Source organism: Lacerta agilis, chromosome 14 (genome assembly GCF_009819535.1).
Source record: "Lacerta agilis isolate rLacAgi1 chromosome 14, rLacAgi1.pri, whole genome shotgun sequence".
In the NCBI taxonomy this organism is placed as follows: domain Eukaryota; kingdom Metazoa; phylum Chordata; class Lepidosauria; order Squamata; family Lacertidae; genus Lacerta; species Lacerta agilis.
This window is the reverse complement of record NC_046325.1, coordinates 24,172,473-24,197,968: the sequence shown is the minus strand read 5'-3', so window position 1 is coordinate 24,197,968 and position 25,496 is coordinate 24,172,473. Positions and strand designations below refer to the sequence as shown.

The 25,496-nt window shown below is 40.5% G+C and overlaps 1 pseudogene; it reads left to right on the top strand.

Annotated features, from left to right (window-relative positions):
• Window positions 1–3,105: 3,105 nt before the first annotated feature.
• LOC117057892 lies at window positions 3,106–24,249 on the top strand (annotated as a pseudogene).
• Window positions 24,250–25,496: the final 1,247 nt, after the last annotated feature.

Sequence of the window (25,496 nt, the reverse complement as noted above, 5' to 3'; positions counted from 1 at the left end):
AAAACATTGTTATTCTCAAAAGCTGCCTGTTTTTTGTTGTTGTTGTTGTTGTTGTTGTTGTTGTTGTTGTTGACACCTCATTCAACTTTTCTGTCTTAAGTATAAATTAGGATGTGGAATTCATTGTACAATGAACATCTTAAAATGACATAAATGTGAATGTTCTCCCCCCCTCTCCTGTTATTCACTCTCGATCCATATCATTCATCTCGACAGAGTAAGGCAGAATTCATTGATTTTTCTCTCCATGTTACCATCTCAACAACATTGTTAAGTATGTTATGTTGAATGATAGCAAATGAGCTTAGTTTTATTTTAAGGTGAGTCTCCTTCATTGGAGTACAATGCTGTAATAAAAATGTCATACTGTCTTTTAGGAGCTTTGAGAAACAAGTGAAGGATAACCATTCATGAATTTTGAAAAATATGTAATTCCTTACAGACAGCATCCTTGAGTGACACTCTCAGGTAAATACGAGTGCATAGGTGGTCACATATCTTCTTTGTATTAATCTATTTTTTAATCCAGTCCTTATGGTTCTCTTAGAGTAAATGGCAGCTTGGGTTCTCTTTGAGTTCTTATTTGGTAATGGAGTTGTGGGAGAAGTTAATTTCCCCATCTACTTGTCTGTTCCCTAAGTTGAGGATGACAAACTGGGATGGAGGCTGTTGAGGCCTCCATTTACTTCCCTGGTTGCAGACCCAAGTGACACTCATTGGCTGTTTCGGTCCACCACCTGTGGAATTCCGGCACCTAAGCCTGTCCACTATTGGCCAATCCCCAGGCAGGATGTCCCCACCAGGCATCAGATTGTGGATGTGGCCATGCCTAGGCTGCAATACCGTTAATGGTAAGCATATTTAGCATAAAAAGGCTTTGCAGTTAATTTGGCAATGTGTTTTGTTGGGCATTTGGCTGTTACCTGGTGCAGCTGTTTGTGGGTTTTCCACTATTACTTTATAGGATTTTAATTTATCAGGGAACTACAAGAGGCTACCTACTTCAAAAAGGACACCACAGGTGATAGTTTAATCCCTCTGGTCATCAAAAGAACCCCATACATACACTAAGTAGAATAATAGAAGCATAACCACCCAATCCCACCCCACTTACCATTCCCCCTTCCCCATATTTCCCCCTCTTTTCTTCCTAACCTAACACTCTATGTCACACTGATGTATCACAACAAATGAAAATGATCTGTAGAAAGCAAAACTTGGAAGAAAGAGACAATGCATGTATTTCTGTAAACTAGGAGATCTTTAATAAAAATATACTTCAAAACATTAAATTAATCCCTTCAGGTTGTGACAGTTGTATGAGGTAGGTGAAAACTTGCAAGCCAATTTGCTTACAGGAGAAAATTCCTCCATGGCCCCAACAATGGCAACACACTAAAGTATAGCAAGGTAAATATGCAAGGTACCTGCTCTTCATTGTGCAGGCCCTTCACAAACTGGGTGGGAAAACCCTTGAAGGTCAGCCAAAAAGGCAGCCTGCCCTCACGGCCCTGGCCCTGATTTGCTCCATGGGCACCGCCCACCCACATCTCATTCTCTGATGTGGCCAGAGGAAGGTGGATCCAGGTGACCATCCCCTCCCCTGACCACACTGATGGTGGCGGCCACGGCAGACCCACCACAACCATGCCATGCAGAAAAGCCACACACACCAATCCCTAGGTAAGCAGATATTACAGGCAATGAACAATTTACACACATTCAAAGCATGTGCATACACGCACCACACCAACCTGGAATCAGCATCCAATGACCCAGAACACAACCCCATTGCAAATTGAGGGTTGCCTGTATTTATAGTAACAATTATCTTTAAACTGGAAAATTGTAATAAGAGAATTGGAATTATAAAAATAGTTACCACAGATAAAGCTGAATGCCTCCAAATACAGTGGTACCATGGGTTACAGATGCTTCAGCTTACAGATGCTTCAGCTTACAAACTCTGCTAACCCAGAAATTGTGCCTCGGGTTAAGAACTTTGCTTCAGGATGAAAACAGAAATCGCATGGTGGCGGCGGTGCGGCAGCCGGAGGCCCCATTAGCTAAAGTGGTACCTCAGGTTAAGAACAGTTTCAGGTTAAGGATGGACATCAAGAATGAATTAAATTCTTAACCCAAGTTACCACTGTAACAAAAAATTATGGAGCATTGCAATACCTGGCGCTGTGGGTTAAACCAATCAGAAGGTCGGCAGTTCAGAAGGTTGGCGGTTTGAATCCCCATGACGGGGTGAGTTCCCGTTGCTCGGTCCCTTCTCCAGCCACTTAGAAGTTCGAAAGCATGTGAAGTACAAGTAGGTAAATAGGTACCGCTCCGGTAGGAAGGTAAACGGTGTTTCCTTGCACTGCTCTGGTTCACAATATGGGGTTTAGTCATGCTGGCCACATGACCCGGAAGCTGTACGCTGGCTCCCTCGGCCACTAAAACAAGATGAGCGCTGCAACCCCCAAGACGTCCGTGACTTCGACCTATGGTCAGGGACCCCTTTACCTTTTACAATACATCAATGGAGTATATTATGAATTTGGAAACATTCTAAATTGTTAGTAAATAGATTACATAAAAGAAAATGAGAAATAAAGTCTTTTCAATAATTCAGCAAGCGTGAAAATTAAGAAACAAATGAAATATTGAAATTGTTAATCTTTTAATTCAATTTATATCTCCCCCCCAGATTAATTCTTTTTAACAAACTCAGATTAAAAAAAAACTAGAAGGAAATCTTATTGAATATTTGCGAATCCTGAGGAATGACCAGAGATTATTCTTATATGCAACCACTGCAGCCAGAATCTTATTAGCACAAAAATGGAAAACAGCAGATTTACCAATGATCGAGGAATGGAGAATAAAATTATTAGAATATGTAGAATTAGCAAAATTAACTGGGAGAATAAGGAACCAAAACGATCAAAGAGTTCAATCTGATTGGGGGTAAATTTTTTGAGTATTAAAAAATTATTGTACAAATATGAAAACTCAGACAAGTATGGATATTATACTTGCAATGTAACAGTAAAATACAGAACAGATAGTAATTTAAATTGTAAAAAGGAAATATGAATTTAGAAAAGTGGAAGAATGATGAGAAGGTATGAAACCAGGAGGGAAAAGGAGGGAAGTCACAATACTCGGCGGAGTATATGTATGTATATTTGAGTTATGGATATCTTTTAAGTGTTTTTGTTGTTGTTTTATGTTATGTTATGTTGTTATGTTATGTTTATGTTATGTTAAAAGCAAATTAAAAATATATTTATAAAAGAATATTTGCAAACACCCATTTCCATCAAAAAGTAAAGCAAGTTCATAAAGCCTAAAGGTAAGAAAGACTCCAAATATGGATGGTTTTATCAGGAGGAGAGAGTACGCCCACATCAGGGCCTCTTTATACCAGTTTTAAATACATTACATGTGGGTTTTCAACAAACTGGGCTTATTCCTGACTCATGGAAATTTTTCAAATTGTTTTGTTACTATACCCAACATTTATACTGAACTTCTTGAATCATAAATATCATTCCCTTTTATTAATGTGAATGCTCAATTATTTACCATTGTTCTAGTCAACTGCTTAGCAAACCTGACTCCAAAATATAAAACTCCAAAAAGTAGATCAGATTTTAAAGATTAATTTTGGATCCCAAACATAGAATATTTAAGGTGATTCGCCACATTAAACCAAAGGGTATTTAATTGGCACTGCTGTCACTGATGCCACAAAGGCATTTGGCAAATTGGAATGGACTTATCTATTCAAAATTAACGTTCATTAAGTGGCTATGTGCTCCAATATCATTCTGAACATATATTGGACCGAAGAAATTTCGTTTCATCCTTTCAACCAATTTTTTCTTCCCAAACCTTAGTTAGAAAAGATGGAGACCAAATAGGAGTTGAGCTGTCCCACCTTTGCCATCATCTCCTTCAATAAAATTGTCCTTGTATTTCCCCTTGTGGAAAATGTTTGTTTATTTCTTAACATCCCTCTCTTCACAGGGATTTTAAAGAAAAAAACAGTTTAACACAAAGTTCATCTGATATCTGCAAAGATATCTGAAGAGGACACGCAAGATGCATCAAAACAATGGTCCATAGGAATATTTCCAATGCCTACTCATTGACTTTCATATTTGAAAATGGGGTGCATATTTGTGAGTCTTTGCTTGATCATAGCAGTCCCATTTCACATTTGGATCCTATTAACGTTAAACTTAGTAGAAACACACTGAAAGGTGCTTGTGCCAAAAATATGGCAGAAGTGGGGAAATTACATTATTTTATCATACATGACAATCCCTATGATGAATGAAAGCCATTTTCTGCCAGGCTCCAGACAAGCCTCTTTAACTGTTGCTCTTCCTTTTGGCCCATATTATCCAAATCACATGCAGGTATTATTTCTCTTAAGATATAACAAGTACGTGTTCTTCAAGAATTGCTCAGAGGATACAAAATAGAGTACCTGCAATTAGCCAGAGGACTGTAATAGAGAAATTCTCCTAGGACTTCCAGTGCCCAATAAGAAAATAAATCATGTACATTGTGAAGGATGCCATAAATATACCTCTTATTCTACACCAGGACTAGGGAGCAGAGAACCACAAGTCTATGTTAGATTGATTTCTGTCCATATATGTCTTTTAGTTGTTGGCCTTCGTCAGATCTGAAGATTAGTCATAAAAGTCAGGCTGTTACTATCATGGGGGTTCTAAACAGCAATAGATACCAATAGAGGGATCTATGTGCTGAAGTTATATTTGTATGCAGAATGGTGACATTAGTAATATTGTAGATATCAACAGGTCAGCTGAATTTAGATTTGCATTGAGAATGGTGATATCTGTAATTTTGGTTGCTGCTGCTGCCTCACATAGTATGCAAGGCTCAAGATGCTCAGTGTAGATTGTGGTGTTCCAGACCAAGTCATCCCAGGTATTATCAACGTGGAGATTTCACCTATGGAGCCATCGTTTTTCAGAGTGCCATTAGTCTTCCTCCACTTACCCTGAAAAGACATCCTGATTGGGAACAAATACCAAAAATGTTTGTATAAGGAATCATTCCTCCTTCATACTTTGTCTCTGTCTATATTACATTCCACAGTAGTCAAATAAAAAGATTGAACTTTGGTTCTTTGCAATCCTGATTCTAAAACAGAAACTTTGAACATACTAGACTAGGGAGAACTGGTGAAAGGACAACAGGAATCTTAAGTTTTCAGCCTTCACACAATGACATGTTTGTTTTTGCAATAGGAAAATCAGTTAATTAATTATAGGCATTTTTTATTCCAACTCCCCGTATACAAATATCCACTGAATATGCACTGCAGCTTTGGAATGTCACCTGACTTTTGTATCATTGTTTTCTTGACTTATGTTGATTTCCTTCCTCTTTCCTTTTGTATCCCTCCATCACCATGTTGTCTTCCAAAGCATGATTTTCGTGCTGTTGAAAAGTGATGGACAGCAGTACCCAGTTAAGTTATGATATTGAATTCTGCTTCACAAACCAAGCTACTACCTCCACCAAATAAAGGATCTAAACAGCTCAGCTTCAGGACAATGTGTAGAGTGAGGAGTATCCCTCTCCTCAGTTCTCAAAACATTAATATAGCTCATTGGGTATGTTTGTATTTATTAAATATAGGAATAAACATGTCATTGCCCAGAGACCATCTTGGTTGTGAGTCCTGTATGATCTGCTCCCTTCCATGCAGGCATTTCATCCATCTGGCCTGGGAGGGAATTGCCCTGACTGAGTGACTGACTGACCTCAGCTACAAAAACTGCTGAACAGACTCTTGCGTGGGTATTGTTTACCATGTTCTGTTGGGGTGTTTCATTGTTGTTATTTATTCTTTTTAAATTTTCATTTTTAGATCTGATTATAAATTAGATCTTATTCTGATTTATGTGGAAATTATTTCAGTTTGCTTATGTACTTCTTGATGTGTTTTATTTGTTCATTATGATTTTTCTCATGTTTGTGATTATATAAATCTTGTCATGTCTTGTGCCTAAGGTAATGCAATGGGTGCGTGTTTTCTGGCTGTTAACCAGAATGCTGGTGGTTTGAGGCCACCCAGAGATGCCTTTGGAGTAGATTACACATGAGGTTCCTCCCTAATCTTCTAGGATTATATGCTGTAAAGTGTAGAAAGGCACAGAAATAAAAAGATGGTGGTGGCGGCACACCCTGAGGCTCTGTGTTTAGATTGAGCAACTCAGTGTGAATTCAGCTCAGGTAAAGATACACACATCCAAGCCACATTCAGCAGCAGAGAGCTGCTGCTCCTCTGCCTAAGCCTGGCCAGTGTAGATTTTGGGGTCTCAGATTTCATGGCCGCCCTCTGCCTCTCACCTTCCATTCTACTTCATAGTTGTGCCACATCCTGTGGCTCCATGTGCAGTATGAGTGAACAGGTTGAGCTGCCTCAATTCTGCCTCTGGACTGGCAGTGGGAAGTTTTTAATATATTTTTCTATGTTGGCTTACCAGGTAATGTGTCTTAGTTGAATATCCTAACTCACCCCCAGTTTGGTCCTGCCCTCCCATTCCTCTGGAATGACGTTTTCTCAGTTTTAACTCAGCCACCTTAGCCAAGGCTCGGCTAGGATGAGCCAGCTGAGACAGGAAGCAGCCCTCTGACTCAGAGATCTGCTGCATTCTAAGATGCTCATCCAAGGGGATCTTGCTATAGGATTGCTACTTTAGAAAACAGCAGCTTCAGAAAGAGCAGAATATTCTTGTGACACAATTTGCATCTCTCTTTGTAGTGGAGTGACAGAGAACTATCAGCATGTTCTGGCTTTGGCTTTTGCGGTAAAGGAAGTTAATGAAAACCCCCAGATTTTACCCAATACTTCACTGGGATTCAATATTATGATAGCACTATGCAAAGTAGGTGGACCTATTATGCTGTGATGCAATTTATTTCACCAAAGGATAGACTTCTTCCCAACTTTATGTGTGGTATCCATGAAAATTTATTGACAATCACTGCAGATGTTACTAATTCCTACGTTGCCATACCACATATATTTGCTATCTACAAGATTCCTCAGGTAAGAGTGTACAGTATGTGTGTAAGGAAACAGAAGAAATATATACAATTTGAATACTGCCTTCCATTTCAGAAGTGGTTTTGGATCCATCCCAACTTAGTTTTTTTAAAATATATTTTTATTAAATTTCAAATAAAAAGGAACATTATGCAAAAATGTTAAAATACGAGTTATCAACAAGATGTGTGACAGTATAAGTAATCCATATACAATTATAGATGACTGATGAACAAAGCAGACATAAAATAAACCAATTCAGGAATCTGAACACATGGAAGGTAGCAGCTAGATCTTTTCATAGAATAGACATAATGGCTAAATAAGACAGAATTATAAAAGATAGACTCTGTTATGCAAAGGGAATCTGAACTTCCGGATAAGCCTAAACTAAATGCCCTCATTTTAGGTAAAGATCAAAAGACAACCGGGACGGTCGCCAGATTTTCTGCACAGATTTGCAGGTGCAGTCTTTCCTACCAGAACAAACTAGTCTGCGGGGGAAATAGTCAAAGTGAGCCCCCAGGATGATAGGGTCAACCAGTACGGTATCTCAAATTTTAAACTTTTAGGTTCTCACATGTCTCTTTAATTTATTTTAAGTCTTAAGATGTTTGCCGTATATTGTTTTAAATGCATATTTTCCTTTATGAAAGCCGTCCTACATGTGCCTTTTGAGCTGGTTTATAACTGTAATAAACAAATGAATGAATGAAAGGGAATTTGATTAAGTATTCAAATGCCCTGACTCAATTTATCCCACACATTCATTCACATTAATAGGACTGATGTTCTATCAGGGTGTTTTTTAACCCTTATTAAACATACTGCTAGGAGGTGGGAAGAGGAAGGTGACTTTCTCATTCCTCCCCCTGTTGATCAGATCAAAAGCAGGGGGTGATTCCATGGGGTGATCTCTTACAAGAACACCAAGCAGAAGACGGGATGGTGCAAGCACAGAAACGCTGCTACACACAGATGCAAATCCTTCCTAGTGCAGGAAGGAAGGAGAGTTGGCACAGTGTGTCCTACCTTCCCCTGAAAGACACACCCAGCAATCAGAATAAGTCTTAGGAGTTTTCACAAGGCTTTCCTTCCCAGTGCCTGTTTCTCTTCATATATTATGCCCCCACCAAATGAATTATTATTATTATTATAATTTTTATGCCACACATCTGACTGCTTTGTCCCAGCTACTCTGTGCAGCATCCAGCAAATTATAAAACCACAGTAAAATGAAACACTTTGAAGCATTACTCCCTTCAGATGTGTTCTAAAAGTCAGATAGTTTATACCTCCTTGACATTTGACAGGAAGGTGTTACACAGGTTGGGCGACATTACCAAGTAGGCCCTCCCTGGTTCACAATGAGGGAACGACTAGAAGGCCCTTGGAAGCTGGATCTCAGTATCTGGGAAATGGGGGTGGAGATGCTCCTTCTGGTATACACCGCAGAAGCACCACCAATGTAAACTATATATCTAATGTTTCCACACTCACAATATATGTTTAGCTCATATATGATTCTGCTTCAATCATACTGGAGAACATTGAAACCCCTTCCTTCTACAAAATGGTCCCAAAGAGACTTGATCAGTTCAGGGGGATTCTCAAGTTACTTGACTATTTCCAATGGAGATGGATTGGATTATTTGCTGCAGATGGAATGACTTTACAATGGTTCATACAGAAGATGGTTCCAGAATTTTCCAGCCATAGCATTTGTTTTGCATTCCTTGACTCATTCACCAGTTTTGAATATGATGTTGAGAAAGGAAATTTTGACCGAAGTGCTATGTATTTGTCTGATAAGATCATGAACAGCAAAGCAAATGTCCTGGTCTTCCATGGAGAGGCTACAAAAATGATCTTTTGAGATCTTTTCTATGCCAAGGAATCAAGCTCCAAATGCAAAATCCAAAAGGAAAAGTCTTCATTCTGACAATTGGGATGGAATTAAAAAAATACCGCTTCAAACATATCTTGGATATACAATATTTCTCTGGTGCTTTATCATTAGCACTTCAGTCTAATGAACTTCAAGGATTCCGACACTTTATTCAGAACAGAAACCCTTCTAATGCTGAAGGAGATACTTTTATTAAAGATTTCTGGACAGATGAATTTCACTGTGTATCCCAGGATACTGTTATGGGAAGTATGAGTTTATTACAAGGTAATTACTCTGGGAGAGCTTATTCTTCTCCCTGCACTGGAGAGGAGAAACTAGAGAGCCTTCCTGAGCATGTATTCCCAAGAAGTGTAACAGGCCACAGCTACAGCTTTTACAATAGTGTCTATATTGTGGCTCATGCCTTACATGCCATGATTTCATCCAGATCCAGAAGCAAAGCAGGATGAAGAGAGAAAGAAGGAGCCTTCATAATAATCAGCCATGGCAGGTGACAGAGTTCAGACTTGAATCAGGGGCTGTTTGTTCTACCTTTATATTATTATTATTATTAATTTCAGTGACAATTATCTGTACATCTGAATGCAAATTGTTTGTTAGGTTTTACATTCAGGGTTTCCTTCTTTGCTGACAGAAGCACCCAGTCTCTTTGCTTCTTTGTTGTCCACTACCCATGTGGAGATGTTCATGGGAACTTCCTTTGCTCTGTGTAGAGAGTTTCCCCCCATATTTTGGGGAAGACGGAATGATAGGGACCATTCCATCAACACACTAATTTCTACATACTGTACCACATTTGGAGCAGTTGGCCAGCATGTTTTTCCATTCATCAGCTTTTCTGAATGGTTGTTTGGATGCTCAAGTATGGTCTTTGTGTGTGTGTTGATGTGAGCATGTACATATGTGATTGGATGGGATTCATTTGGGCAGAGAGAGATAGGTGCAAGTATGGTGTGTATAAGAGAAATGAAGAGAGGGACATGTAAAAGGGCATATGAGAAAGAGTGATATGTTTGAGAGATGTACATGGTGTTTGTTTTCGGACTCAGGCAGAGTTCTAATGCTGCCTCAGCATGAAACAAATTGATAATAAGTTTTATATAGTAGCATCAGCTTCACCCATATTGTTGTTCTCACTGACATTGTGAGGTGCTGCTTTAATAAAGGAGACCCAGCTGTGTCCCTCAGCTTCATACTCTGACGGAGAAGAAGTGCCCTGTTCTGACCAAGAACAGCAGTATTACATCTCCAGGTCAAGGTAGAAGCAACAATGATTCAATAGATGGAGACTTATTTAGATTGATCCTGTGCAATCTTCGGCTTTTGGTTTGCCTTCATCAGAGAGAGAGAGAGAGAGAGAGAGAGAGAGAGAGTGTGTGTGTGTGTGTGTGTGCGAACAAGAAATGGAGAGAGGGAAATATAAAAGAGTATATGTGAAATATGTATATGGTGTGACTTATCTACGAGAGTATTAATGGTGCATTATTATTATTATTATTATTATTATTATTATTATTATTAATTTTTGGTCCTTCCTTCTGTTTTATATAATTTTCTGTTCAATTTTTTAAAAATCGATCTCTCGCTGCTCCACCACTGTTTCAAATCTCGCTATACACTTGTGATGGTCTGGGACTCGAGCTCGGACTCAGAACCAGAGGAGTTTCAGCCTGCACCGGATCCTCTGCCTGAACCAAGTCTGGGGCCTGATTCTGAGGAGCCTCAGTCTGCACAGCCTCCCCTGCAATAAGCATCAGCTGAGCCAAGTCTGGGGCCTGAGCCTGCCCTGGTTCCTGATGCAGGGAATACCTCGTTGCCGTCAGCCGGGTCGTCACCAGCAGCTGTCCCACTACCGGATGGGGCTGAGGCAGCTCTTGGGTCCAGTAATCCACCAGCATCTCCCAAGCTGCAGAGACTCAGGGCTGATAGAAGGAGAGACCTGAGTATTCGGAGGACTGCTCACCTTAAGGTGGGACGGGTTGATGTGTCACCAGGGGATCAGGGACGAAGATGAAATGCAGTCAGACCCCACCCCAGGTTTCGGGAGCAACAATGTTGGTTGCTAGATCTTGCTGGTGTGCCTGCTGCTGACCTTTCTTGCTTTCCTGCCTGAGCTCCTGATCTGCCCTGGTTCCCTGCCTGCGTACCTGTTCCTGAACTTGCCTGACTCCCCGCCCTGCACCCAGCTTCAGCTACATTGGACTGTCTCTACGTCAAACTTTTGGACCACGGACCAGACTTGGACCTCACCTCTTGGGTAACCCATGGGACCAGCACAACACTGACATGATGATGCCCTGTTTGAATTTATTATTTACTTTAATCCTTTTTTACCCATTGCTTCGTATTCTTATCCTTCGTTCTTATTTGTATACATAGTTTTGAAGTGTATCCGCATTATTGTACACATAGCTGCCCTGAGTCCCTCCAGGGAAAAAGGCTTGGATATAAAATAAGTAAATAGTCTTTAGTCTTTGTTTTTGTCATTGTAATTTCTTTTGAACATTTAGGGCTGTTTGAATTTTTTCGGAAGCTTTTGGCCATAATAAAAGTCTGACCTAGATCTAGCTTTATTAACTTTATCTCCATCAAGAGGGCATTGTCCATTTTCTTAAATAGCTCCTTTTCCTGTTTTGTTCCAGCTCTACCATTTTTTGAAAGCTGTGTCATTTAACAACACTGTTGAGGAGAAGGTTTCCTTTGACCAGAATGGGGAGCTCATTCAAAAGTATGACATTATCAATTTGGTCACATATCCAAACCAATCTTTCAAGAGAGTGAAAGTTGGAAGGATGGATCCCCGAGCTCCTCCTGGTGAACGTTTGAGCATCAATGAGGATGTCATAGTGTGGCACAGCTGGTTTAATCAGGTAGGACTTCAATGCAGATTTGGGAAAGTGCCCCAGTTCTTAATGAGGGTGAGTCTTTTGTGCGAAGCCCAACCCTCATCACAATTTTGTGCTTGCCTATGCTCATTCTCCAACCCTCTGAGGAGAGATTTCATTGAGGGTTCCCCATTGCATGAAACTTTTACTCCCATTCAAGCAAAAATAAAAAGTAGCCCTATAAAGACTTATTCAGAGTAAAAAAAAGGGGGGGGGGGGAAAAAAGGAAAGGCATGGTTATGTTCAAAATGTTTATATTGTAAAATGCATTTAATGACAAAAAATAGTTCCAAAATGTAATATTATGTGTTGTCAGCGACTTTCAGGACATGATGAATGTGCACCGGGGAAGTGAGGCTGGAGTCTGACTGGGAAGAACAGGCAGCAAGGAGGCAAGAAGGCAGAGGAAGCTGGAGAGTTCGAGGGTGAAAGATTTAAGGAAATGGAGGAAAAAGCAGGTCAGGGAAGTGAAGAGCCAGGGACTTCCCTACCCACTCCTACATCACTCCCTCGCAAAACTAGGAGAGAATTGAAGCAGGAAGAGCAGAAACAGCTAACATGCAAGTTACAGAAGCTGGTGAAGAGGGTGAGGCCCTCTGTTCCGGCAATTGAGCCATCAAAATGCTTACACAAGTGAGGGAAATGTAAAAGGCATATGAGAAAGAGTGGTTGTTTGAGAGATGTAGAAGGCACCGTTTTTTCGCTCCATAGGACCCACCGGACCATAGGGCACACCTCATTTTTAGAGGAGGAAACCATAAAATTTTTTTCTGGTTTTCCTCCTCTAAAAGCCCTGTTTTTTTTAGATCAGCTAAAAGTATTGCATCTTTTTTGCAAAGGGAAAAGCCCTGTTTTTGGGGGGGATCAGCTAAAAGTTTTGCCACTTTTTTGCAAAGGGAAAAGCCCTGGTTTTTTGGGTTGTTTTTTTTTTTGAGGATCAGCTAAAAGTTCTGCAGCTTTTTTTGCAAAGGGGGAAAAGCAAAGCTCCTTTTGCAAAGGGGGAAAAGCAAAGAGGAAAAGCCCCGTTTTTATGGGGTTCAACTCACATTTCTGCAGCTTCTAAAGGAAAGGGAGCCTTTGCTACAGTTTCCAGACAAATAATCTAATCAGCCAGTCACATGTCGCTGGGGAAACAAAAACCTCCCTCTGCAGCACATCCAACAATGGAGGCCTAGGCAAGGGGGCGGGGCCAAAGGGAGCCGGGACTCTTATCTCTCTCATGATCTCTTGCGAAGCAGGGTCCTTTCAACACCCTTTTTCTCTTTGTAAGAAAAAAGCATGATCTACTTTTGGCCCCTGGGCAATTCGGCTCCAGGAACCACCATTTACTCTGTAAGACACACAGATATTTCTCCTTACTTTTTAGGAGGAAAAAAGTGTGTCTTATTGAAGCGAAAAATACGGTATATGTTTTCAGACTCAGGCAGAGCTCTAATGTTGCGTCAGCAAGAAACAATTGGACAATAAATCCTATATATTAACACCAGCTTTATCCAAAATGTTGGTCTCACCTACATTGTGAGGTACTGTTTTAATTAAGGAGACCTAGCTGTGTCCCTCAGTTTCACACCAGGTTCTGCTCAACATGCAGGGGCGGGGCGGTGAGTGAGTAAGTGTGTGAAATGACATGCACAACATGGGCCTGCCACACCCTCTAAAGGGCCCTACAGAGCCTATTGCAGCCACAGGAGGGACAAACAGCAGCCAGAAGCCGGTTGCAACTGCTGCAGGGCCTGATGGGGCCCGGCCCGCTCCAAAATATTGAGAGGGCCCACCCCCTAATTTTTTTTTAGGCTCTTTGGCCTCCCTAGCCCCCTGTGAATGGCATGCCTGAGAGAAATTGACATTGAGAGAATCTCTCAACATGAAGGTTGTATAGGTGGAGTATGGGTATAGGAAAAAATGAAATATGGGACCTGATGTTTCTGCTCTATAAGCAGCGGCGAAAGTGGAGGGAAGAGCATATGACTAAAGGACTAAAGAAAGGACTGTGTGAAAGGAAAATGGTCACAATGTACAAAAAGATCAAGAATGTGAGCACATTCACTGGATATAATACGATCAATTGAATACCCTCACTCCTATCCTATGATGAATGTGGGATTTTATGTGAAAGAGCAGAAACCCAAAGTGGGTTGGGCTCCTGTCCCCTGATAGAAAGATGATTGAGCACACTCTAAGGTAGGTATGATCTTGAAGAGAACATAACACCCCTCTCTGTTTAAAGGGAGTTCATCTTAAACCATTTGTTGCTTAGGAAGATAGACCACTGTTTAGCATATTCTCTCCTGAACCTTAATGATTCCAAGATGATCTCCTGATGATTAATATCTCCCCTTCATTTGCTGATAGACACAGCCTGTTGCTTTGTGTAATCCCAAGTGCCCAACCGGTTATAGGAAGAAAAGCAAGGAGGGGGAGTCTTTCTGCTGCTATGATTGCATTCTATGCCCCAAAGGGTGGATATCAGATCATGAAGGTGAGAGATTGAGCATACAGATGCAAGAAAATATCTACGCAGCCAAATACAAGGAAGAATATTGGGCACATTATGTGAATATAATTAAAGAGTACTATGTGTGCAATGCAGTTTTTTGCATCCAGCTCTGCAATGTTATGTGCCTTCTCATTTCAAATGAGATTTGGTAGTGTCTATGAATCTGTGTGTCTGTGGACCTTTGCATCTAGAGCCATCTAGCACAGCAGCCCACTCTTTGAGCTACAGGGAGCCCTGGCTGATGATGTGTGTCCAGCACCAACTGGAAAAAGTATCAAGAAGAGTGAAGCAAATCTGTCATCAGGGCGTAGGGAGCCGTTTTTGCCGTCCAGGGGCAGCAAAGCGGGTGCACCCCCCTGGTGGTTGGGTGCCGCTCCCTAGCGTTTCTGCGCTGTGACGTCACTGCGAGCTTGAAGCATCCCAAGTACACAGCACCATCTTTGGTGGGCGCGAGTGACCGGCACCCCTTCCGACCGTGCAGCGGTAGCATGGTAAGTTTTAAGGCTGCAGCGGGCAAGTTTAAGGCTGCAATGCACTGCAGCCTTAAAACCTGCCGCAACACCGACGCCGCACGGTCATAAGGGTACCGGCTGCTCACGTCCGCCATCTTGGGTGGACTGCACATGTCCACTGAAGATGTCGGGTGCAAGCGGCCGGTACGCCTTTCGTGCGGTGGCACAGCCAGTTTTAAGGCTGCAGCGGGCAAACAGCAGCACAGACGCTGTGCTGCTGTTCACAGCGCTGTAGTCTTAAAAGTTTGTCGGGCGTCAGCGGCGCCAATCGTGGTGGCCGGGGCGCTGCCCCAAGTGTCAACCCCCCAGGGCGGGTGCCCGGAGTGGCCCCCCTGCTCCCGTACTCCGCCCCCTGTCTTCAGCAACAGATTGAAGAAGACAGGTGAACCCAGTCATGCTTGTTGTGTGGCCAGCAGGACTAAACACCAAAACGCTCTTACCTTCCCCGCATATCAGTACCTATTGATCTACTCACATGGGTATGCTTTCGAAATGCTAAGTGGACAGGAGATAGGACAAAGCAATGGAGCTCACCTGGTTGTGCAGGTCCGAACTGCCAAACTTGCCATCCTCAAGTGGCTTGTTGGTTTAGACCACAGTTCCACCTGGCAGTGTAGATGACTGAGAGTAAAAGCTATACCAAATTTGTGTGACTTATTTATTATTTTGTTCCTGTCACCTCACAAGCAGAAGGTTAAATATAATTGCAACCTGGTATTCTTTGTGTTCTTGTTTGTGGAGGAGAAGCCTCGGGTAAAGAATTTTACTGCGGCACGGCGGCAGTGGAGGGCCCATTACCTAAAGTGGTACCACAGGTTAAGAAGAGTTTCAGGTAAGAATGGACCTCCAGAACGAATTAAGTTCTTAACCCGAGGTATCTTTTTTTTTTTTTTTTTTTTTGAAAATTAAATACTTTATTAAATTTCAACTCTTACATCCACCAATATCACAAACATTCTGTACATATTTTCCATTTGTACTTTCCATTTGTACCTATTTACAAGTTAGGTTCCACTATATATATTAATAAAATACAAGAATCAGAAGTATTTCCTTTTTGGTTGTCTCTTTCTCCTTACTTCATCTTACACCCCATAATAAAAAGGGAATACTACCAATGGTAGATACCATGGAAATATATGACTACACATATTATCTTCTTTCTTTTTTTTATCCTTAAGCGAAAACATGCTAATGAAAAAAGAAAAAAAAAAGAAAAAGAAAGAAAAAAAAAAAAAAAGGAAGAAAATGGAAAAGGAGGGGAAAAAAGGGGGGAGAGGAGAGAAGGAAAAGAAAAAAAGAAAAGAAAAGAAAGGAAAAAAAGGGGAAAAAAAAAAACCAAAACAAAAAAACAAAAAAAAACAAGGAAAACAAAACAGAAAACAAAACAGCAACATACAAAAATTAATCTCTTTAGTTAAACTTCCCATCCTTTCCCTATGAACAGTCTTCTCCTCATTATGAATGTGCTCAACATTGCTGTATTATCTTTTACCCTCCATTTCAGAACATTTCATTTCTACTTTTAGCCATATCATATATTACATTCCCATTACAACTCCAGGGTCACTCGAAGGCCGCCATAGACTTTATACCGTTGTTGATGCTTTGAAGATACCTTCTATATTTCTCCCATTTTAACACAAAGGCTTGTCTGTTATGTCCTCTTAAGGAGTTGGTCAGATGGGCCATCTCCGCGTATTCCTGTAATTTGATTTGCCACTCTTTTATGTCCGGCGCGTTCTCTCCCTTCCAGTTCTGCGCTATCAAACTTCGCGCAGCCGCAGACGAGCTATAAAAAATATCTTTTAATTTCTCTGGGATTTCGTTACCTATGATGCTAAGTAGGAAGGCCTCTGGTTTTTTACAAAATGTCAAGCCCAAAATTTTTTTAAGTTCTTCATATACTAGATTCCAGAAAGCTTTGATTTTTTTACAGGTCCACCACATATGAAACATATTACCATTGCTTTCTCCACATCTCCAACAATTATTAGCTAGGTTTTTGTACATTTTGGAGAGCCTTGATGGAGTTAGATACCATCGGTACTGCATTTTGAGCATATTTTCTTTGATGTTATAACATGCTGTGAACCTCATTGTAACCTTCCAAAGTTTTCCCATTGGTCTAACATAATAGGGTGGCCGATATCCTGCGCCCATCTGATCATCACTTCCTTGACCTCCTCTCCTTGACTTTCCATTCAAGGAGGATTTGGTACAATTTTGATATTATCTTAGTATTATATTTAGTATCTCTGTTTCAAATTTGGACGGTTCCCTTGTAAATCCATTTTTCCTATCCTGCTTGAAAGTTTCGTGCAATTGATGATAGTCCAGCCAGCTTGTTAATTGCTCTTTAACCTCTTCATACTTCCTAAGTGTCAATTGGTTATCCTCTTCTAACAGTAAAGAATTATATGTTAACCAGCTCCCTTTCATATTCCTCTTTTTAAGTGCCTTGGCCTCTTCTGGGGAGATCCACTTAGGTGTTTTTGGCGCTAGCAGCCCTTTATACCTTTCCCAGACTCTGAATAAAGCATTCCTGATAATATGATTCGTAAAGCCTTTATGGATTCTTGCTTTCCCGTAGTGAAGGTATGCATGCCAACCAAAGCGGTTGTCATGCCCTTCCAAGTCCAAACAGGTCCGTATTTTTAAGTTGGCACCAGTCTTTGACCAGGAAAGGCAGGCTGCTTCGTAATATAGTTTCAGGTCTGGTAGACCAAATCCACCTCTTTCTTTGTGATCTATAAGCAATACATGTTTAATTCTTGGTCTATTTCCTAACCAAATAAATTTTGAGATCTCTTTTCTGCCAGGCTTCAATACAGTCTGTTTTCCCTATGATTGGGATTGATTGGAACAGAAACAGTAGTTTGGGTAAGATGTTAAGCTTAATCACCGAGATACGCCCCCAAAGGATATTTTCAGTTTGCTCCATATCGCCAATTTCTTTTTCATCTCCGCCCATGTTTTAGTATAATTATCCTCCGTATAGGTTTATATTTTTGGTGGTTATCCATATTCCCAGGTACTTAAACTTCTGGCATATTTTAAGCTTTGTTGTTTTCTCAATTTCTTCTTTTTCTTCAGGTAAGATGTTGTTAACCATAAGTTTGGTTTTATTTATATTCAGTTTATAGCCCGCAGCCTTTCCAAATTTATCCATTATTTCCAGTATTTTGAGTAGACTTTCTTTAGGGTTTTCAGATGTTATTATGAGGTCGTCCGCAAACGCTCGTATTTTATAAATATTCTTCCCCAGAGTTATACCCTTAATCTCTTTTTCTTCTCTAATTTTCTTATTTAGAACCTCCATAACTAAAATAAAATCAGTGGGGAGAGCGGACACCCCTGTCTTGTCCCTTTATTAATTTCGCAAGTCTCCGAGATGTTCCCATTAATTATAATTTTAGCCCTCTGCTTGCTATAAATTGCTTGGATTCCTTTACAGATTGCTTCGCCAAATTCCATTCTTTGCAACAGCTCCTTCATAAATCCCCATGACACGTTGTCAAACGCCTTTTCGGCGTCCACCGCCATTATTATCGATGGCTTATCAATATGCCCTTCTAAGTATTCCAAGATATTAATTACTCTTCTGATATTACTCTGCATAAGGCGGCCTGGGAGAAAACCTGTTTGATCTTCATGAATTATAGCTTGAAGGACTCTTTTCATTCTCTCCGCTAGAATATGTGCGTATAATTTATAGTCATTGTTTAACAACGAGATGGGTCTATAGTTGGTTATCATCAACTGGTCTGCGCCTTGCTTAGGGATCAGAGTTATGAAGCTTTCCTTCCAGGATTCCGGTATATTACCCTCTTCCAAAATACTATTCATCAATATTTTCAAAGGATCAGACAGAGTATCTTCCAATTTCTTATAAAAAATTGCCGGAAGCCCGTCTGGTCCAGGCGTTTTCCCCAGCTTGGATCTCTTAATTGCCGTTGAACTTCAAAAGCTGAGATCGGGTCATTTAACCCTTTATTTTGTTCACTAGTAATTTTGGGGAGGTTGCATGAGTTCAAATAATTATTAATCTCATCTAGTTTCCCCTCCCTCTTTATAGAGTTTCGCAAAAAATGCTACAAAGCTATCTTCAATTTCTTTAGGATTAGTTATTATCTTGTCGTCTATTTTATCTTATTAATTATCCTTTCACTCTGTTGTTTTTTTAGTTTCCATGCTAGAAGTCTACCCGGTTTATTAGCGAATTCAAAATTTTTCTGCTTCATTAATTTTATTTTCCATTCAATCTCTTCATTTATAATCATAGTATACTGGGATTGGAGCAATTTAATATTTCTTTTGATATCCCTGTCCTCTGGCTTATTATAAAGTTCTCTTTCCTTCAAACTGATTTCGTTTAGAATTTCCTGTTTCTTCTTTTCCTTTTGTCTTTTCTGAATTATATTTTCTTTTATGAAAAAGCCTCTAAGGACTGCCTTACTTGCATCCCATACTATCCTGATATCCGTTCCTTTGTCTAAATTGAATTCAAAAAATTCTTTCAATGTCTTTTTAGCTCTTTCAGTTATTTTTTCATCGTTTAAAAGAGTTTCATTTAGTCTCCACCTTACCTGTTTTTTATCCTTCCCTTGAAGCCAAACATACACTGCGTTATGGTCCGATATAGTTTTAGAGTGGATCTCAGCTTTGGATATTTTTAGCGTTAATTCTTTAGATAACCATATTGCATCTATTCTTCCCGCAGAACTATTAGGATCCGAAAAGTAAGTATATTCTCTCTCATTGGGGTGCCGCACTCTCCAGGCATCATTGAGATTCAACATCTCAATTAGTTCAAAAAAGGGCGTTGGTAATTTCGCTTGTTTATTTCCTAAGGATTTTTTTGTTCTATCGATTTCCGGTGTAGTCACACCGTTCAAATCCCCCAGCAAAATTATTTTCTCTCCCACATAATCTACCAATCTCGTAAGTAGAGATTGATAGAATTCTTTCTTTTTCGTATTTGGAGCATAAATGCCTGCCACAATTATCTTTTCACCCTGTACGTTTATTTCTATTATTACTATTCTTCCATCAGAATCTTTATACCTTAATTTTGGTTCTAATTGGGGTCTCGCATAAATTACTACGCCTCTTTTTTTAACTTTATCAGAGGATATAAATTCCGATCCTAACTTTCTATTGACAAGGACCCTTGTATGCTTTTGCGTAACGTGTGTTTCTTGCAAGCAGATCAAGTCTAGTTTTTGCCTTAGTAAGATATGTTCCGTTCTGTTTCTCTTAGCCTTATCGTTAAGCCCATTCACATTCCAGGTTAATATTTTTAGATTCATTTTCACCTTTATTAATTTTCAATTCAGTAATCTGTTTCAAATTTAAGAAATTGGTGTTCCAGATAAGAATTGCCCCAATTAGAAAAAGGGGGGGAAATTAGATAAAAGAGCACTGGAAAGGTATTCAGATGAGGAAAAGATCAGTGCTTTAAACACAATTCCGTTCCTAAGTTCCCTCAGACTCCTCATTCGTTTCTGCTTCTTCTTCCGCCCCTCCACCTGTATATTTAGAACCTCCTATTTGCTTCCTATAAGTTCTCCAAAATTTGTCTGCATCGTCCCATGATGTAAACCTTCGTCTCTTTCCTTTGAAGAAAAAAGAAATGCCCTCTGGAAATTCCCACTTATGTGTTATTGATTTCGCCCTTAACGCCTCCACCAATGGTTTATAGATGTCTCTTTTTCTAAGTAATCTGGTTGGAATTATTTTGTGTATAATGATGTCATTCTCATCTATTCTGAGTTTGTTTTTACTGCAAGTCTGTAATATTCTGTCTCTAATATCCATTGTTACGAAAGACACCAAACAGTCCCCTGGCCATTTGTTCATTCTGGCAACATTAGATCTTACTCTGATAACTCTATCTATGCTCTTTGCCATTTCTTGTTCACTAATTTGGAGCCAACTCGCTAACGCATTGGTAATCTTTTGTTCTATGCGTTCTTCTGGCACTTCCGGTATTGCTCTGAATCTCAGGGTTTTTTCTCGTCTATGCATTTCAATCATAGCTATCGCATCGAGTACCGCTTCATGCGTGTCTCTCATTTCCATAATCTCTTTTTTAACCTTATCTGTTTCCTTTTTTTGTTCTCGATTATCCATTTGGGTTTTCCTCACTGCTTCATCTAAACTTATCGACTTGCCTTTCAACTCTTGCACAGTCTTTGTCAATTCCATGTTTTTAACCATTAATTCGTTCATTTTTCCATTTAACTCCACCACATTCTTAGCATTATCGTCGATTTTTGCCCCCATCTTATCCAGCTTTTGATCAATAACCTTCACATTCTCATTCATTTCCCTTTTCATTTCGGAGATATCTTTCTTCAAACCCAAAATCAATTCTTTCATCTCCATATTCATTTCACTTTCCACTACTGAACTTCTCCTGCTCTGATTAGTAAGAGGGTTTGTGATAGCTGTGCTGGTTTGTTTCTTGTTTGTATTTGACATACTACCCTCCCCTTATTTATGTGCTTTAGTACTATCCAATTAGATCTTGGAACTTAAAATTTAAATCTTCTTACAACCAATATTTCAAATTTTCCAGCTATAACAACTATTTGATTCAATCCAGAAGAAAAGAAGAAAGAAGAAAAGAAGAAAAAAGAAAGAAAAGAAAGAAAAGAAAAAAGAAAGAAAAAAAAAGGAAAAGGAAAAAAAGAAAAAGGAAAAAGAAAAAAAACCAGTTAAGGAGGAAAGGGGAGGGAGGGAGTATAAAAGGAAAGAAAAAAAAAGGAAAAAGGAAAAATTAGAAAAAGAAGATACCAGTTGAAGAGAGGGGATAACCCAAATATGAATAAGGAAAGAAATAAATACCAACTATGAATAAAGAAGAAAAAAGAGAGAAAAATTTTTTAAAAAAAAGAAAAAAAAAAGGAAAAAGGAAAGGGGGGGCAGCAATAGAAATGGAAACAACCAGCACAGTAGTTCACCCCGGGTTATTAAATTTAACACTTCAACTTCAACTGCTCCTCTAAATTAATACAAAACTCAGTATCTCCAGATAAAAATAAATCCACAATGCATAGGAGCAGCCCCTCCTAATGAGATAGAAAAAGGGAAAAAGTAAAGTAGAGCTGCATTTCTGATTTGTCCTCTGTGTGTCGCTATAGTCCCTCTAGCTCTCAATCTTCTGGCTTGTAGTCTCTTCCTCATAAAGGTCGTAATAAGTCTCTTCCTTTACAGCACCCGTCTCCGGCAGCTGAATCAATGATTCGACAATGACTCAGCAACTTCTCTCCTCTCTCCCCTTGTCTTAAAGATACCACAGACAGGAGCTGTATTGCTGTCCTCAGAAGGAGAGTTCCAAGAAAAAACCCACACCACGGGACTCCAGTCTAGCCTCCAATCTTCTCTGCATAGGAGATGGTCAGATTATTCTATGCAAAAAGACATTGTCCTCTTGCCTTGTTAATGCTCACGGCTTTTGGGGCGGGGAAGCAGAAACATCCTTTTTACGCTGCTTCCATCCTCTCGTTGTCCTTCCTGTTTTTTCCTGAGAGTGGTACTGCTTAAAACTCTTCCTCAACTTCTCAGCAAAAGGAAAGATCCAAATTATTTATCCAACTTATTTATCTAGAAGACTCTCTCGCCCCCGGGAGGACAACGCTACTCAGAAACAAAGGTTCTGCTTTTATACCAGGCATCCAAGGCAATTTATCTTTCTTTCCAAAGAGTCACAAGAAGTCACCATAATACCACACCGCAGCTAAATATTTAGAGTCTTTACGATCTTGCGTCTATGTATCACTGTGTCTATGAAGAACCATTAACTAACATCCAAAAGAATCCCGTTCAAGACCCTGTTTTCGTGAAAGAGCTATAGAAATCCAAGGTTCATTGGGATGGATCTCCTCTCAACTTTTCTTCCGCTCAGGACTTATTTGCAGAGAAAAAGGGATCTTTCCCCAGCTAAACTTCCAGTTTGGATACTGCTTCGCAACACCTTTAGTTCAGTGTTACTGTTGCAGCAGCACTTAGTTTCTTTTTAGTTCTCCTTTCTTTATAAGCTGGGAGCCTGACCACGTCCTGCTCTTTCAGCGGAGATTCAGCCGCTTGAGCGTCCCGGAATCGGGCTTTCTCACCTGGGGGAGGGAGCGCCGCTTCACTGGCGCCAAAGACTCTCCTTTCCGAGCCTTCAGGTCCGGTCTGGGGAGCCCTCCTCGCGCCGCGGCAGCTCCTTAGAGGTTCAGGACACCCTCCTGGACCTTCTTGGGGGGTTGCGAAGCCCAGCTACCCCCTTTTCACCCCGTTAGTGAGTGCGCGTCTGCAGAGGACAGCAGAGCGCGTCCGAGGCAGCTCCGCGGAGAACCGGAAGTTCTTAACCCGAGGTATCACTGTATTCCATTCCTGTCACCTTAGAAGCAAAGGGTTAAAAAATAATTCTGATATTTTCTGTGTCTTCTATTTCAGATATGCCTGTATGTTCCAAATGTCCAGATGATCAGTATGCAAACAAGCGCCAGAATGCATGTATTCCCAAGACTATAACCTTCTTATCTTATGAAGAACCTTTGGGTATCAGTTTAATGATTTCTGCTGTTTCATTTTGCATTATCACAGTTTTGATGCTAAGAATATTTTTGAAGCATCATGAGACTCCCATAGTTAAAGCCAACAACAGGGACTTGACTTACACTCTCCTCATTTCCCTCCTGTTCTGCTTCCTTTCTGCACTCCTATTTATTGGCAGACCTGACAAGGTGACATGTTTTCTGCGCCAAACTGCCTTTGTCCTTGTGTTCACAATAGCTGTGTCTTCTGTTCTGGCCAAAACCATCACTGTGGTTCTCGTTTTCATGGCCACACAGCCTGGATCCAGGTTGAAGAAGTGGGTGGGGAAAAGCCTGGCCAGCTCCATTGTCCTTTCTTGTTCCATTCTCCAAGCAGGCATCTGCCTGGTGTGGCTTTCCTCCTCTCCTCCATTCCCAGATAGTGACGCCCAGTCAATGACTGAGGAGATTGTACTCCAATGTAACGAGTCATCCCCAATCATGTTTTACTGTGTCCTGAGCTACATGGGCTTGCTAGCCATGGCCAGCTTCACTGTAGCTTTCTTTGCCCGGAACTTGCCTGACAGTTTCAACGAAGCCAAGTTCATCACTTTCAGCATGCTGGTGTTTTGCAGTGTGTGGTTATCCTTTGTTCCAACTTACTTGAGCACCAAAGGGAAATACGTGGTGGCTGTGGAGATCTTCTCCATCTTAGCCTCCAGTGCTGGGTTGCTGACTTGCATCTTCTTCCCCAAATGCTACATTATCTTGTTCAGGCCTGAACTGAACAAAAGGGAGCAGTTAATTAGGAGAGGAAAACACTGAAGAACATTGTTATTGTCAACATGTGACTTCCATTGTTCATGCTTTTTTTAATTGAAGTACAAATTAAGATTTAGGTTGTGTTGTACCAAGAACATAATAAAATGACATAAATGTTGATCTTCCTCTTCCTGTTCTTTTCTTTTCTTTTCTTTTCTTTTCTTTTCTTTTCTTTTCTTTTCTTTTCTTTTCTTTTCTTTTCCTTTCTTTTCTTCAGTATCTGTCCATACCATTCATCTAAAAAGAGCAAGGCAGCATTCATTTAGCTCTATCAATGCTGTCTTCTCAAGAATACTGTTAGCTATGCTATGCTGAGACAGTTTCATAGCAGAGGTTCCATTTCAAGGTGGATCTCCTTCATTTGGGTGCTGTGCTCTATACACAATATCACACTGACTTTAAGGAGATTTGGGAAACAAAAGGGGGCAAGAATTCATAAATTTTAAAAAATCTCTAATTCTACAGACAACATCCAATAGTTACATTCTCAGATAAATTCTAGTGCATAGGTAGATCATGGTTGCATATCTTTTTATCAGTCTAGTTTTGTATCTGGTCTGTATGGTCCCCTGAAAGTAATAAGTCAAATTGGGTTCTCATTTGGAAATGCAGGTGTGGGAACAGATCCCCATCTCCTTGTCTGCTTCCTGAGTTACCATAATAAAGCTTTGCGTGTTGGGGTTCCAAGACACCTCCCCCCCCCATTATTCACACTCTACACAATAATTTAAGTTTTAAGGTTTTTGGCATTAATTTTGGCCACAACTTTATTTAAATGCAACCAATGTGAGTGGTTGCTTAGGCATTGGTTCTGACTATCTGTCCCCTGCCCTGGGACAGAACTGACATCCGCTAGCCAGCGAAGTCAGTAAGGGTAAACACCTATAGGGGTGAGATCAGGAGCTGGGTGCCAGGCCCTCACCTCTCCCCCAAATGCTCCCAGGGGCTCTTGCATGGCCCTAGCCCCTTCTCGGGGGGTATGGACAGAAGCAAGATGAGCCCCTGGATTCCTTTAACGGAATAACCTTGCAGCGGCATTTTGCAGGGGCAGGCCCAGCCAATTCCTTACCCCTACACCAACCAATTTTAACCAATGCCTAACCGCAACCTTATAAGTTGTGACAATTTGCTATGCAGTAGGCAAAAACCATATGGCACCAGCCAATCAGCCAAATGTACAAAATTCCTATCAGACCCCAATCGTGCAATTATTCAGGGATGATATGGGGGTAATTATCCCTGCCACCACC